This window comes from Pteropus vampyrus, unplaced genomic scaffold (assembly GCF_000151845.1).
Source record: "Pteropus vampyrus isolate Shadow unplaced genomic scaffold, Pvam_2.0 Scaffold15, whole genome shotgun sequence".
Classification (NCBI taxonomy): Eukaryota; Metazoa; Chordata; class Mammalia; order Chiroptera; family Pteropodidae; genus Pteropus; species Pteropus vampyrus.
The window spans coordinates 12,496,542-12,514,239 of record NW_011888796.1 but is presented as its reverse complement, the minus strand read 5'-3'; the positions used below and the strand labels follow the sequence as shown (position 1 = coordinate 12,514,239).

The 17,698-nt window shown below is 37.8% G+C and overlaps 1 long non-coding RNA gene across 1 annotated transcript in view; it reads left to right on the top strand.

Annotated features, from left to right (window-relative positions):
* The window catches only part of LOC111735822, a 48,468-nt gene extending 36,144 nt beyond the window's left edge, over positions 1-12,324 (top strand). The window contains exon 4 of the long non-coding RNA XR_002778986.1: positions 11,964-12,324. This is a non-coding gene — a long non-coding RNA (uncharacterized LOC111735822). The remainder of the gene's footprint in view (positions 1-11,963) is intronic.
* Positions 12,325-17,698: the final 5,374 nt, after the last annotated feature.

The window sequence follows — 17,698 nt, the reverse complement described above, 5'->3', positions numbered from 1 at the left end:
GGAAAAATATTAAATTAGAATTTGATGGGGTGGGGTGGGGAGGGTTGTACATGTTTAGGTGATTAACAATTAGCTCATTACCAGTCAGAAGCCCCGAGTGAAAGCTCTGTTTTACTTAGAAAACTTGATGAATAAAATGATTGCCATTTAAAAAAACCTGAATATCATTCTCATTTAGAAACCAACTAATTGTGGGCCTATAACCCAGGTCAGGAAGTTAGTAATAAAGTTTATTAATACAAATTGGCTTAGTTACCTAATCCAGTCAACACCCCTTGTTCTGGAAACCCAGATGGCCTTGAGCCAGAGGAAGATGTGCTTATAGTAAATGTAAAGCATCTCTGATGAAACAAAGGTTTCCAGACACATTTCGGAAACATTTTCCATTATTTAGGTGTGATGCAAATGAAAAGCAGTTATTTTCTGTTAGTGAGAGCCACCAGGCTTCCCTGGGACACCTTGACAAAGAACAAGGACATACTTCTTTCTCCTTGTGTAAGCGGAATAGATTATTTCCTTCTGAATGAGTCTGTACCACCTGAATGCAGAAAGCAGTTGTGTGCCCAGGGATAAGTTCTGGCCTTTGCCTTTCTGCTTCTTCAAGTGCTTTTCCACCCCTTAATGTACCTAAGTGGGATATGGGGAGGCTGCGCCCCACTTCCTCCTAAAGAGACAGCTTCTCCAGTGGTTACGCAGACAGATACACACCAGAGCCCTGGTGCATTTTCTCTTCTAAGCACAGACTGGGTTGGGTCGCACCAGCATCACATGTCGCCTACAGCATCAGCAGCTTCCACCAGTTTCTCAGAAAAGGCTGCCGACTCTCCCTAGGGCTGTGGCCCTGAGGAACCCAGGCATGAATCCTGCAAAGTGGGAGGGAAAAGTGGGTAATTGATGCCCATTTCACAGCAAGAGCTGTGTGTGTGTGTGCAGGGTGGATGGGGAGGTGAGTAGAAGTGTGTTGGGTAGGAGGTAGAGTAGACAGTAGAGATAGTAAACAAGTCTAGGGTTTGGATTGCCTGCAACAGTATTTCAAGCCTTAGGCATTGCTTTTTAAATCACTTTAATTTCTTTTCCATTCTCCCAAGAGAACTCGGATGTAATCATTAAATTTTCTAGCTTTTACAAGGTTATAAATCTATGGGATCAATCACTGTTGGATTTTATTTACCAGAACACAATTAAATGATTGGATAAATTGTTGGTTACTTTTCAATAACTATGACCCCTGCGGCATTATTGCCCTTGAAAGGCTAAAAATTTTAAACTTCCAAGGTTCCTGCCAGTCCATGTTAAAGAAAAAGTTATTCTGACACTTGTTAAAATGTTAAGGAGGATATTATTTAGGACAATTGCAGTAAGAACATTGCAGGAGGGAGATGGGACTCAACTTCAAATACAATAAAGGCGGCTGAGGATTAATAATGAATGAGCAGAGTGAGGGGCTCAGTGTATGGAAAATTACCAAGAGGAGACATCAAGGGTAGGGCATACTTGCAAAACCACCATAACAGGATTTTTGCCAAAGGCAGATCAACGACATATACATCAAAGACGGGAGATGAGGAACTTGATCCCAGCAAGGATAATGGCCAAGGTTGAGGCATAGTGGAGAAGAGGGCTCAGAGGAGCTTGACTAAAGTTTGATCAAGAGGAGGGTCTTTGTAATGTATACTAAATCTGATTGTCCACTGCAGAGAGGGGAATGGGGGCTCAGGTGCAGTTAATCCTAGAGGGGGCAAAGCCCTTCTCAGACTTGTACTTGGGAGGCAATATACATAGAGTTCTTTTGCAAGGGCCCATGACTTCTCTTCTGAAGGGTGGCCACCAATGCTGCAGAGAGCCGCAGGGTCAGTGGGTGGACCAGCCAGAGCTTTCAGGCCTTCTGCTTGCTGTGTCCCACCCCTACCCAGTCCAGCTAAGCAATTTACTGTTAAACAGGATCCAGAGAGACTTATAAGTCTTTTGTTGCATGTCCCAGAGTCAAAATGGAAGAATCAGATCACTTTTTATTAGTTTTATGTATTACAAATATTGGAAATACATTTTTAGGTTATAAACATGACCTGTGTGGTAAGGTAATTACCTCAAAAGTTTATTCAATTTTTTTTTTTATTGTGGTAAAATATACATACCACAAAATTTACCATTTTAACCCTTTGCGAGTATATAAATCGGTGGCATTAAAGTACATTCATTGACCACTATGTATTTCCAGCCTTTTTCCATCATCTGAAACTGAAACTCTACACTTAGTAAACACTAACTGCTCATTCCCTCCTTCCCTTAGTCCCTGGCAACCATCGTTCTACTTTCTGTCTCTATGAAATTCTGTACCCTGTGAGGTACTCTAGATGCCTCACATAAGTGGAATCATACAATATTTTTCCTTTGTGACTGGCTTATTTCACTAGGCATAATGTCTTCAAGGTTTATTCATATTATAGCTTGTGTCAGAATTTCCTTCCTTTTCAAGGCTGAAAAATATTCCATTGTATGTTTATACTACATTTTGTTTATCCGTTCATTTATCAACGGACGCTTGGGTTGCTTCCACCTTTTGGCTATTGTGAATAATGCTGCTGTGAACGTGGATGTACAGATACCTGTTCAAGCCGCTACCTTCAATTATTTTGCACATATACTAGAAGTGAAATTATTGGATCCTCTGGTAATTCTATTTTTAATTTTTTGAGGAACCGTCATACTGTTTTCCACAGCGGCTGCACCATTTTACATTCCCACCAGCAATCACAAGATTTCCAGTTTCTTCATATCCTTACCAACGCTTGTTATTTTGTTTTTGTTTTATAGTAGCCATCCTGATGGGTGTGAAGTGGTATCTCATTGTGCTGTTGATTTGCATTTTCCTAATGATTAATGATTAATGATGTTGAGCATCTTTTCAAGTGATTATCAGCCATTTGTATATCTTCTCTGGAGAAATGTCTATTCAAATCCTTTGTTCATTTATAAATTGCGTTTTTTGTTGTTGAGTCGTAAGAGTTTATGTTATCTGGATATTAATCCCTTATTAGATATATGATTTACAAATATTTTCTCTCATTCTGTAGGTTGCCATTTCACTCTGCTGATAATATCCTTTGTTACACAAAAGTTTTAAATTTTGATAAGTCCAATTTAGCAATTTTTTCTTTTGTAGTCCTTGTTTTGGTGTCATATCCAGGAATTCATTACCAAATTCAGTTTCATGAAACATTTCCCTTATGTTTTCTCCTAGGGGTTTTATAGTTTTAGGCCTCACATTTGGGTCTTTGATCCATTTTGAGTTAATTTTTGTGTATGGATTAAAGTATAGGTCCAGTTTCATTTTTTTGCATGTGGATATCCTGTTTTCTTTAGCACCATTTGTTGAAAATACTGTTCTTTCCGCATTGAATGGTCTTGGCACCCTTGCTAATTATTCAGTTTAATCTTACACTAAGAAGAGGAAACTGTTAGAATAACATTACTTTTAGGTGTACATTTCACATTTCAATAGATTTTTCAAAACCTATGCATCTGCCACAGTTTTTCACCAGCCCTTTGCTCAAGAATCAGTGGGGGTATTGACTTTACCTTTATGAAGGTGACAAGGCCTGGCCATAGGAAGGACTCTACCAGTCTGAGAGTACTGTATGGCTTGGGAAACCCAGATCTCTCCAGGTTTCTTTGTTGGGTATGCTGCGGGTTGAGCTTTCCTCCTAAGGAACACATTCCGTTAGCTTAACAAAATTTGAGAATGCCAGCACACACGGGAAAAAGAAAAAAAAATATTAGTCACTGACATGCCAGTGTGAATTCATTCGCAACATTTCTTTCCTCCCAGTCGATTAACTGAGAAGAAGAAAATTTTAACTTTTACTTTTTTGGAGAGTTTGGGGAGAAGTGGAAGGAGAGGGAGAGACACTATTTTAAGAACAAAGCCACATTCCCAGAAAAGCAAGCCAGGGCGTGCTGTTACCCTGGATGGCATGAAGCATTAAGAACCTTGGACAGACCAAGGAGAAAGGACCATAGTTCAGAAGGGGAAGTAGGAGGATCTAAACATAAATTTTGCCCACTCCACAGCTGTGCCAGGGAGAGGCCCTAGACGTGAATATGAGTAATCCGTGGATGTGCATGACCAAGACCCAGCCCTTCTGTGTTTATTTTAAAGGAGTAGCACATATTTCTCCAAGCCTGGCAACATTTCTTTTAGTTATTGTCGGTCCAATCCTTCTTTTAAGGGAAAAATGGAAAGACTGTAGTGCTAAAAAACATCTAAATAGAGGATTTTCTTTCTGTGACCCCACTTCCACCTCCAACACACACACACACACACACACCCCCACACCCCCACCTCTCTTTTGGGAATTTGTCATAATTTTGTAATGACTAATTTGAGTTGATTGCACATATTTAAATTTCAGATAATTAAAATGTAGACTATACCGTTGAAGCTGGATACCTCTGGTGACCACTGAAGATTTTGATAGTTCCATTCATACATTTCATGTATTAAGATTTTTTAAAAAATTATTGTAGGTTGAGATTTTGTCCTGTAAGTTCCCATTTCTAGCCCAAATCATCTCTGCTACATACTAGAGAAAGTAGTTTTAAATTTTGGTTCCGTTATCTCAAAGCGTCTTTTATTCACAAAGGAAAAGATGTACCTAGATCACATTCAAAATTTGTATTTTATTAATGCTTCATTAACCTCATTAATTTGGCCACATAGACCTTGACCATTGATGGATGTTAGTCTCATAAAAAGCACCACTGAGGCAGAACCCTTACTCCCACGGTTCCCTGTTTTCCCTTTTCGGTTACAGAACGACTTATCTCTCACTTCTTGGTCTTTGTACTGCTACAAGGGTCGACTTGTGACACTAGAGTACAAGATATCACAAATCACTCTGGCCAATGCTTTTTCCCTTTAACAAATCACACTTCACTTTTTTTTAAGAAGTTAACGAGAGGGGCTATCTTGTGCTATCGCTAGGAAACTGGGGTTTCCACTTCTCATTATCTTTCAGTCAGCATCTTCTTTCCTCTTTTTTTGTTTTAACTGATGTCATCCGGCACCTCGGGCCCTTGAATCTACTGACTAATTTCCCCTACTCTCAGATACACTTTGACCAGCCCCTTAACAAATTGCTAAAAAATGTAAACACCAAACAAACAAAAATATGTTTTATCACAATGGCGGATATGTTGCTTGATTAGCTGTTATGTATTTTCCTTATTTACATTTTTGAGAATGCATTTTTCCGTGTTTGAAATTACAGATGACCCTTGAACAATGTGGATGTGAACAGCACCAACCTCTGCATAGTCAAAACTCTACATATAAGTATAGTTGGCCCTCCACATACTCAGATTCCCAACCACGGAGTTGATCTTTCGTCAACACAGATTTGAACTATGGGTCAATTGAAAAAAATTGTGTATTAGTGGACCACACAGTTCATACCCATGTTGTTCAGGGGTCATCTGAATAACTATTATTTGAAGTAATCCTGGATTAAAATAATGCAATTACTAATAAGTTTTTGAGTACAAATAAAATGGACTAGAGAGCACTTTTAACCTTGGAATAAGATATTTCTGATAACATTTTTTCTTTTATAGATTTCGATGTGTTATCATGGGTATATGCATTTGTCTAAACTCATCAAATTACATATGTTAAATATGCGCAGGTTTTTTTGGTATATCAATTAAGTCTCAATTGAGTTGCCCCTTTTTTTTCTTTAAAGAATAACTATTTCTGTCAGGTAAATAGAGGTTCGGTTGTGTCCCCCCACCCCACCGAAAAAAGCCAATAAATGAAAAGAGATACCATACTCATAGATTGGAAGGACTTATTATTGTTGAAATATCAGTTCTCTCTAAAGTAATGAAGAGATTCAGTATAATCTTAATCATAATCCCAGCAGGCTTTTAAACATAGAAATTGACAAGGTAATTCTAAAATCTATATGGAAATGTAAAGGACCTTGACTTGCCAAAACAATCTTTAAGAAGAAGAATAAAGCTAGAGAACTTAAGTTATCTGACTCAAGATTTACAATATAAAGCTACAATAATCAAACAGTATGGCTCTGGCAGAAGAGAGAAAAGTATGATGTAAGGACAGAACAGAGAGTTTAGAAATAGATGCTCACTTATATGGTCAATTGATTTTTGTCAAAGGGACAAAGTCAGTGGGAGGAGGACAATAGTGTTTTTAACAAATGGCTCAGGAATAACTGGATAACCACATGTAAAAAAAAGGAACCTCAACCAATACCTCACATCATATACAAAACTAATTTAAAGTGGATCCTAGACCTGAATATAAAAGCTAAAACTATGCAGCTTTAGAACGAGGACATAAGAGAACACATTCATGAACTGAGGGTAGGCAACTAATTTTTAGATAGGACTCAGCAGTAATAACCATAAAAGAAAAAATTTATGAATTATACTTCTTCAAAATTAAATATTTATTTTTATCAAAAGCACTATTAAGAAAGTAAATAAGCAATCCATAGCCTAGAAGAAAAAGTGGCAAATGTATATCTAATAAAGGACTTGTATCCAGAATAAAGAACTCTATAATTCAATAATAAAGACAATCCACTGTTAAAAAGATAGACAAAACTCTTAAACTAGCACTTCACAAAGGAAGATATATGATGGTCAGCAAGCACACGAAAAGATGCTCAACATAACTAGTTATCAGAAAAAAATGCAAATTAAAACCTCAGTGAACTAGTGCTACATACCCATGACTAAAATTAGAAAGACTGACAACATCAAATGTTGGCCAGTCTGTAAGCAACTCTTATACGTTGCTGGTGGAAATATAACCTAGTACATCCATTTTAGAAAATGGTTTCAATAAAATTCCAACCTACAGAAATTCCTTTGACTTAGAAATTCCACTCCTAAGAGTAGTGAAACACATGTTCTCAAAGAGGCTCGTACAAGAATGTTTACAGTAGCTTTATTCATAATAGCTCCAGAATAGAAACATCTCAGATGTGCATCAGGGAAAATGGAGAGACAAATTGTGGTGTATTCAAACAAGGAATGAATCACTGGTACATACAGCAACATTGGCTAACTCTCAAAAACATGCTGAGCAAATCAGCAGGACACAAGAGGACATTCTGAGTGGTTCCATTTATAGAAATTCTAGAAGAGGCAAAACTAATCCAAGGTGGAAAAAAACCCCCGAAAAACACAATAACAGTGGTTGCCTCTGAGGATGAGGAAGAATGACTGGGAAGGGATGTGGAAGCGCTATCGGGGGAGATGGAAATGTTCCAAATCATAGGAGGACTGTGGATTACATGTATGTGTCCATATGTCAGATTGTACCGTTGAGATTTGTGAATTTCAGTGTATGTATATTCTCCCTCAAAAAACGGCAGAAAAATAATAATCGAGTGAAGAGTAGGTAGAGGTAAAAAGAATACAAGAATGGCCAGATATTAGTAATTATTAAAATTGTGTGATGGTCCCTGGGGTTCTATTTATTTTATGTATGTTTGAATTTCTTCCATAATAAAAAGTTTTAAAAAGGGCTTATAAGATGTAAAAAGTGGATTGATTAGAAGGATCATGTATTGCCGTGGTTGCTGTACTTTTCCTGGGCAATGTCCAATTATCCATATTAATGGAATAGAATACAGTAGTTTAAGAGCAAGCTTCGGAAGCATTTATTTACTATGTGGCTCTGAGAAAATTCCTTCATTTCTCCATAGTTCAGGTCCCTCATACAGCTTTGTGAGGTTTAAGTGAGATGAAATATAAATGCTTTGCCATATTCTTGCTCAATAAATGTTAGCTGTTTTTAGTGGAGGGAAAATGTGGCAGAGATCACTTAAAAAAATTATTTGGCTTTGAAAAATCCTTTTGTGTTTAATTTGAACGTGACTGTCTCTGATATTTGGAGAATTGACATGATGGGGTCACGATGAGAAGAACTTAGAAAAAGTAATTGCAGTGAACTCTTCCTTCCACTTGACACTTAACTTGAGAATTAACCCCTAAACTTTATCTCCATGAGACTGTCTTCAGATTTGTAACACAAAACTCATAAAAGGATAATGCATACAATCCCAAAATCTTTTTTTTTTTTCTTGTTGGTTTGCTTTTTGAATTTGAACTTTTTTCTTTCAAGAGCACCTGTCTCTCTCTCTGGGAGGTTTAGCTTGGGCCAATATTTAAATGGGCTGTTTTCTAACTTTAAAACAGCTAGTGGTAAAGAAAGAAGCCTAAGATTTTTGGACCTAAAAATAACAAAATAAATAATCCCCAGCTGGCTAATAAAAAACTAAGTATATAACCAATCTCGAGCCTGGAATATAGTTTTGAGTTTTTTTCCTTTAGCAACTTGTATCTCCGTGTTTTCACATTCTGATGGCTGGAATTCTTTTCCTCATTCGCTCAAGGAATACAGTTTGAGTAACTTCCCTGTGCCCCATCCAGTTAGGCTCTGGGGAGGTAGGGGTGAGCATCACCCTCTTAGTTTTAAGGCCTAGAGACAGACACTTAATAAATAATGAGTCACTTATGGGGACACACCGAGGGTTGTTAGGGAGGGCCTGTCCAAGATGCCGTGAGCTCAGACCCTGTCCGGTGAAAAGGTCTCCGCTGGTCTCTTTTTCTTGCTTTACCTAGTGTTGGGTTTCGGTGTCCTTTTTCTTTAGAGGACCTAAATGGAATTTGCCAGAAAGAGCTGTCTTTAAAGACTTCTTTGTGGTGGTGATCTTTTCAAATTCCTTCACGGAAGTTTCTCTGAGCACTACAACATATTTCGCTTTAAGAAAGCAGATTTAGGACATCTGCTCAGGGTCGAAGTTCTCCGTACACCACATACCGGGTCACAGAGAGGTTCCCACGCCTCAGCTCTTTTGCTAGATGACTGTGATTTCTCCTTCCTTTCCACCCAACCCCCACCCCCACCCCCACCCCAGGATGTGCTCACAAGCTCCTGTCTGTTTCCAGCTCATTTCCCTCCGGATTCTAAAATGTAAAGAGCAGCCTTTAAAATGGAAGTTGGCCTTCCTCGCGGGTCTTCTCCATGACATCTTGTGTTTTGGAAGCTTTGATGTGCTCCACTCCTTTATCTTGTACTTTTGTAGCACCTTTCTCATCTTTGTTCCTCTGCAGCTTTTTAAAAATACAGGCATTTATACTAATTAAGGATATAACGGATGGTTCTTCACACGTGCACATTATTTTCCATGTTTCCTCAGGATGATTTTTAATGGTTTGTCTCCCTCGTGTTCTGTTTTCCCCATCTGTACTTCTGATATAGTTGGCTAATTTTAGCTTTGTTCGAATAACTCAAATGCATACCATATGACTCCATGTAATTTCCCTGAGTATTTTAATCACTTTCTTGTTTCTAAAAAAATCTCTCTTTTAGGTTTTCACAGATATTTATTGAGCACCCACCATTTCCTCGTGCTAGGACTGGGATCTTCTCACTGACCTGGAACTTTGCTCCCAGCCCTCCTGCCTTCATTTCCTCCTCGCTGGACTTCTCTCCACATCCTTCACAGCCCTGCTAGTGTCCCCATGGTCACGCAGTTTTCCTGGGTTGCTCTGGCCCCCAGCGTTCTCTGACTCATGAGCACTTATCACCTTCAATCGCTCACTTGGTACTTAGTCATAAATGGCCTTGTGACATGTATCAAAATTCTCATGTACTGTCTTCCATGATTATCTTTTCATTTCTGGGCCCTGTATCACTTGATATAGTATTCTCTTCCTCTGGCACTTAAACAAATTAGAATTTATTGAAAAGATAATAGCTCATTGCTTTCTACTTCTCCATCTTCAGCTTCAGGAACCTCCAAGAAAAGTTAATTCCCTTTCTCAAAAGAAAGTATCAGCCATGTAGCTTTACTTGCCTCATGAGGAATGCACCTGAATTTATAGATCTCTTGGAACAAAATGAGCTGACTGGCCTCCAGTGATTTGTGAACTCTTACTTAGAGTTAGAACTCAATTAATTATGTACCAAAAGTTATTATACCCCCCTCTTTTGAAAAAATAATTGCCTAACAGATTGCAAAAGACTATGCCCCAGGCTTTTATGGAACACAGCTTCTTAGCGCAATTTCTCAGAATATAAATCAAGGGTAAGGTTTAGAATCAAGTCTCATAGGCTTAGAAATCATTTTTGTTTAGAGATCCACATAGTTTGATCTCAAGCAGTTCTGAGGACTGGAGGAAACATTGATCATTCATGTTGTTTGCCTAAAAAATAAAAACAAAAAAAACCCCCACCACTCTAGAAGTTCTACATTCCACAGATTTGTCTTAACCAGTGAAGATTAAAGAAAACATCTGTCCAGTTGCCTCTTTAAAGATCTTTATAGGAAGAATCCTGGGCATGTGAAAGGAGTCAGGTTCACAGTGTAGGCCTCTAGCTACAGTTCCCCAAGGTCTGGAGAGGGCATCGCGAGGATCTCAGTTCCAGCTTCCTGCTAAAAATAAGTGGAAGGCATTTACTCTTCGTTACGTGCTTGCTTTCAGCAACATTTATGAGAAAGCAAAAGGGAGTTTCTAAACTATTGCCAGACGGCAAGTACTTGGAGCACTGAAATGAGACTAAAACCCGGTCAGAAAGAAACATAACATCTTTAGAACAAGACAGTTGGGCCTCTTTTGAGAAACACTTGAAACTAAAGAATTTCTAAACTTTCCATGAAGATATATTGGCAGATTACACAAAATTATTTCTTGAGTTTGAGGTTTAGAAATAAAGATCAAGCCTGAGTGACAAAGAGGACCTCAACAGTAGTCTCCTATTTGCTGGCTATTCTTTGCTCCTGTTAATTCAGTTTCTCCTCTGTTGAGGATATTATTGATGAGCTAGCTTCCTTTTCTCCATCTTTGGTACAGAAGAACTTTTATTGTCACCCACTATTAAAGTGGTAGCTTTTCAAAAACCAGTTGACCCTTGAACAACACAGGTTTGAACTAACGGGTCTCCTTATAAGTGGATTTTTTCCAATATACATACAGTTGGCCCTTTGTATACCTGGGTTTTGCATCCAAGGAGTCAACCAACTGCAGATCAAAATTACTGTTTTCAATTCGTGGTTAGCTGAATCCATGGATGCAAGAGGGCTGCATGTATGCATTGATCTAAGCCATTTATATAAGGGACTTGAGCATCCTCGGATTTTGTTTTCCACGGTGGGGTCCTGGAACCAATCTCCTGCAGATACTGAGGGACAACTGGTAGTTAAGTTTTTGGGGAGTCACAAGTTATATGTGAATTTTTAATTGCGCAGCAGGTTGGCGCCTCTAACCCCCACGTTGTTCAAGGGTCAACTGTATACCCTTACAAGAAAATTTTATATGCATATCTTGTTTAGTTCATGACCCTGTGTGTCTTTTCCATTCTCTCTGAAGCTACACTGACCTAGTTTTACACTGATCAATTTTTTTTAAAGCTTTCTGCTTTACTTACCTGCAGTCATTCCTTACTCTGATGCTTTCTGTATGAAACAGGAACAAACCAAAATATTCTTGGTATTTTCAAGATTGTTGTGCTATATAGCAGTAGTTTTTACCTACCTTTCCTCTCCTGTTGGCTTCATGTTCATACATTTATAAAACACTTTCAAATCATGAAAGCCTAATTTCTTGAGAATCAATATCTTGTTCAGAATTCGTGTCTCATAAAATCAGCAGCTATATATAGAAGGCTGGATCTAAACTGCAAGAACACTTTCGATACTAATCCAAGCGGCAGGAGTAGGTGTCAAGTAAGTTCCGTGATTCTTCTGCTATGACTTATATGGTTTAATAAGATTTGGGTCGACATCTTCACAAGTGCTTATAAATAACAGTGCTGTGATTTGTATACTGACCGGAACCTTGAGCTTAAAGTTGATTTTTCAATTGAGCTGATAGATCTGTTCTTATCTTGTCCAGTCCCTCTTATGACTAACCCTCCACATTTACAGGTGCAGGCTGAGAACATGAAACAATGCAAAGCCAACTGGACCACAAGGGGACTGAACCTCTGTTCCTGGGCTCACAAACTTCATTCTTAAACCAGGGCAGCCAAACAGTCAACCAATTAGTGATTCATTTGACAGCAGGAGCCAGACTCCTGAGCTGATCTAATCCAGATCCAATAAAGCACATATTAACAGAAGAGCAGAGTGGCAGCTGTCAAGAGCAAGACTCACTTACTTCCATTAAGCCACAGTGACTTTCAGCGTTGCACTATTTCATACCAGACTTTAGAATCACCAACAATCTATCTTTTAGAAATGCAACATTTATAATAGAAAACATTTGCCACTTCTATTTTTTTAATGTTTATAAATCTTGCACATTTAAAAACTTTAATCATACTGTGTTCTACAGCTAAATTTTTGGTTCAGCATTAGATTGCAATTCATTCATTTTGTTTACTGGAATTTATTCACTGCTATTTTATTCCATTTTATGGGTATATTATAATTTATCCATTCTACTGTGATGGACATTTGATTGTTTCCAGTTTTTTTTTGCTATTATAAGTAGTTTTGCTATGCATAGTCCTGTGTGTGTCCCCTGTATGCACATGCAAGTTTCTCCACAGAATATACATACCCTAGGAGTGGAGCTGCTGGGTTGCAAGATGCATCTTTAATTTTGCTGGACGATATCAGTGTTTCTGAAGTGCTTTGTTTCGATTTATATTTCCACCAACAATAAGTATCCCAATGTGCCCACATCCTAGTAATACCTGATACTGTCAGACTTTGGAAATTTTACTAATATACTAGTTGTGAAACTGTAATTGTATTCAAAAATTTTTTGCCTCTCATTTTCTAGAATACTAGTGGAGTTAAACAGATTTTTGTAGATATTTTGGCCATTTGGTCTTCCTCTTTTGTGAAGTACCCAATCCCAGAGTTTTGTCCATTTTTCTTTTGGTCTGATCAGTTCAGCCTGTGTGTGTATTTATATTCTAGATGCTAATCCTTTGTCCATCATTATGCGTTGCAAATATCTTCTCCAAATTTAATTTGCCTCTTTATACTTTTATTTATAGTTCTCATTCGAATGCGATTGCCTTGTATGTTTTGTCTTAATACACAAAATCTTTCCTCAATGTCATATAAATGCTCTTCTGTCATCTTTTAAAAGTTTTAGTTTTGCCTTTCACACCTAAGTCTTCAGTCCATTTGGAATTGATTTGGACTACCACATACATACATGAGGTATTGGTCCAAATTCCTTTGTTTCATAAAGATAACCACCAGCACCATTCACTGGGATGTCTCTGCTTCATGCTGATCTGCAAGGCCGGCTCTCAGAGATCATCAAGTTCTCATACATGTTGTGTTTTTTCTGGAGTCTGTTTGGACTCTGGTTATTTGATTTCTCTCTGTGCCAACACTACACTTTCTGTATAGTTTTCTATGACTTCTTGCTACCTGGTAAGTCTAGTGCCCTCACCTGTTGTTCTTTAGGCCTGTTTTGGCTATTGTTGGCCCTTTGCTAGTCTGGAATAGAAGAAATGCCGTTTTCTAAATGTTCCTTCTAATAGTAATTGAATTTATAATTAGGTAAGGAGATAGAAACTAGATTGAAATATTCTGATCAGTAAACCTGAGAGTAAATATGTTTACTTGATTTTTATTTGAACATGAAGTTTGCAAAATTTAGATTTGAGAATTTAGGTTCATAAAGTCTTCTTTATCATGCAATATCTACAAACCATATTAATACAGATGTTAAACTTGTTTGGTTGGTTGTGCTGTTTTCATCATAAATTTAATTAACATTGAACTTGGACCACTTGCCTGAGCAGTAATACAGATAATGTTTGGCCAATGAAGCCACATGACACTATAATTAGATCTCATGAAACAATGGTCTCAAATTATTTTAAGTGCTTGTAATTTTTAGTAATATGCAGGCTCATGTATAAATATCAAAAGGGAAGCTCAACTAGGGGTGGGTGTGTGTGTGTGTGCTGGTAACTGTTTACTAAGGGAATAGAGAATTTTAATGTACACATTCAGCCTGGGAAACTTTGTATTGTTTATTAAATAAAGCGGAGAAAGCAAGAGAGGAATCAGCAGTGGGAAATAAGGTCACCAGATAAGGGTTTTTTCTTACTACTCTGTTTCCTGTTCTGGGTGGCTCTGTTATCCACTCTGAGAATTTCATTCCTCTTACCCAAATTGAAAATTTCCCATTTCCTGTCACTCTTTCTACTACCTCCCCCATTTCTTGTGCTGCCAAACCAAAGCAGTTCAAACGGATAAAGACCAGTTAATTTGTTAAAGAGCACAGAGCTTTCAGTAAAAAGAACTTTATCAGCAGAATAAGAATTGGGTCAACTTATTGTACCATGTCTTAGTAGGTCTACACCCATATAGCAAGTCAGCTCATCCTTGCCTATCTTCACAACCACTGAACTACAAAAAAGAATGACTATAATAGCTACAGAAAAGTTATTGGGGGTGGCAGGATTTTTTCTCACCAGCATCTATGTTTTTAGAATAAAGCGGAGCTTAGACGGCAACTATCAAGGGTTACGCTTTTAAGAGAAGCATTCAATATCACTGATTATATTATGTCACAAAGGGATGGATTTCAGAAAGCCCTGTTCTCTTATTTTTTGAATTATTGAAGTGGTGAAACTGTTCCAATGTTTTAAGTAATTAGTCTAAAAACAGCAGCAGCCCTTGTCAAACTTATGGAGGGTAGAAATAGCTATGAAAGGGATAGGATAGGGTTGCATTCCAGAGGATGAAAAAAAAAAGTTCTGAGTTAAAAAAACCCTAACATTTCCCTGGGAAACTACTATATTCAATATAGGGAGTGTTGTGTACTTCAGACATTTTATAGGACTCCGTGTGGTATTTCTCCATCTAAATTAAGATTCAGGAACCCAGGTTGGTCTGATCCCACTTCAACACTGATAATTAATTAAAAGTACCTTAATAAGACATAAGAACAACAGAACAAAAACTATAGTATATAAAATGAAAAAAGTATAATTTGCCACATTGTTGCTTTTTGGCCTATGTAAGAGGTCAAGAACTGCAAGTGGCTTTCCTTCTACAAAATTAACATCTCTAGGGTGATGGATGTTAACTAGATGACAGGAATCCTTTCATAATATGTATCAAATCACCACCATGTATGCTTTAAATATGCTAGTTTTGTCAACTATACCTCAGTAAAGCTGGAAAAAAAGTTCGTGTCTCTTGGTCCCTGACTTTTGAAGTTCAAGGTTGGGTAAAAAATAATTTGTACCAAGTTAAGATTACTGATTAACTACTTCAGGGGTTTCCAGCAGGTGTCTAACCTGATGATTTAAAGAGAAACAGAGTAGAAAGTAAGTGTAATTGGTCCACATGAAACTGTGTCACACAGAGCAGAAACCTGAAACTATGCCTTTGAAGACCTGGGCTTGTGTTCTTTTTGAGAATCAATGTCTCTATAGAGAGATCACTAACAACAGGGTTCCTCATAATTCACGAGGTTGTTTTTGTTTTTAGTTTTTCGATTACAGTCGACATACAATATTTTATTGGTTTCAGGTATACTACATAGTGATTAGATATTTATTTAACTTATGAAGCGATTCCCCCATAAGTCTAGTACTCACTTGACATATTACATTGACTGTATTCCCTGTGCTGTACTTTACATTCCCGTGACCATTTTGTAACTGCCAATTTCTACTTCTGAATCCCTTCACCTTCTTTACCCAGTCCCCAAACCCCCTTCCCATCTGGCGACCATCAGTTCTCTGTATCTATGGGTTTGTCTCTGTTTTGCTCGTTTTTTAGATTCCACATATAAGTGAAATCATATGATAGATCTTTCTCTTATTTCAATTAGCATAATACTCTCCGGGTCCATCCATGTTCTTGCAAAGCAAGATTTCATTTTTTTATGGCTGATACTCCATTGTATGTGTGTGCCACATCTTTATCCATACATTTATCAATGGACACTTGCTTCCATAGGTTGGCTATTATAAATAATGCTGCAGTGAACATAGGGGTGCATGTATCTTTTTGAATTAGTGTTTTGGATTTCTTCAGATAAATACCCAGGAGTGGAATTGCTGGGTTATAGGATAGTTCTATTTTTAATTTCTTTGAGGAATGATCTGTTTTAGTATTACTGGGTAGGGAGATTGGAATTGGCACTAAATACAGCTGTGTGACTGTAAACAGGTCAGTTGGCCTCTTCTGAGCCTCACCTATAAAATAAGGCTAGATTGTATGACTCTTTAGAAGAACTAAATATGTGAAAGCACTTAGCAAAACTTATAATGCATAGCTGGTGTGCAAAAAATATATTTGTTTCTTCTGTTAAACTGTGCTGAGGCTGTAAAAATTCTAAGTTGTAATAATTCCTTGATTTCCAAAATAACCATCATTATATTCAATAAACAAATACATGTTAACTGACCCTAGGCAGAAACCATGAGGCTCAGACCCACTCCTCAAGGAACTAATAATTTATTAGGGACAATAATATATACTGAATCATAAAAGGATCAAATTCAATGGTAGTTCGAAGGAGTAAGAGAAATATGGGGCTGCAAGGAAACTTGGAAGTATTTGTGGAGGAAAGGACACTTGAGCTTTCTAAAATTTCTAAAATACTAGAAAGATGACATTTGGTCAGGTGGAGACTGGAAGAAGGCTTGGAGATGAAGACATCCGAGGTTTGAGGAATGCCGTGGAGATGGGCAAGTGCAAAGTGCGTCTGGAGAATGTGATCTGTCCAGTAAGACTGGAATGCAGACTCCTGGGAGATAAGGATGAAAATGGAAGCTGGAAACAGACCACAGAAGACCTCTGAGCACTTGACTAGGGACTTTGGCATTTATTCTGTAGGCAACCAGGAGTCATAGAGCTGAAATACAGCTGGTGCTGTGCTGCGGCTGAATTAATCTCAAAATTGAGGGGAGGGCAGTGGGGCGAACCAGAGGCAGAGAAATCAGCAGAGGCTATTCTCACTTGTGGGGAGACTGTGGGACTGTAAAGGACTTGGGTATGCCACAGTCCAAGTATATTTTAGGGCTTTTAGCAAGTGACATTATAAGTTGGTAACCTGTCCTTAGGATGAGGAAAGGGACTCTATTACTTTAAACTTTAATTTTTAATGGAAAGCTCTTTCATTTTGGAGCGAGGCCTGTTATGACTTGGCCTTTGACCTCAAAGAAAAGCCATGGAGAATGTGATCCGAGATTTGCTTTAAGAGGCAGCTGCATCATGGCAGGCCCTGGACAAAGACCCGAGTTTAGGTGATGGTGATAGCGAAGAGAAAGACACAGCTTTCAAGAGGAAAAAAGACTTGGCCTGATTAAATGCAACAGGTAAAGGAGAAAGTCCAGGGAGGGCATTAACATGTGTTGTGCTGTTTAAAACAAATTCTGCCCAAGTTAGTAATATCTGCTCAGTTGTCATGTTTTTGTTTATAACTACATTTCTAACATTTAAATGTTATACTGTTCATTCCTAAATGGTAGGAAAAGTGAAGAGTTCTCAATTTAAGTGGAAGACTGTCTTAGAGACTAAGTTTCTATCTGGTAACACTTTGAAATACTAGCAAATTGTTCTTGCAACACGATATGTAGGCAAAGCATTTCTCAAAGGCAAAAGTTCATTTCTATAAAGTTATTACTATGTAAACCATAAAAACAAGAAGTACAAAAAGAAACATTAAA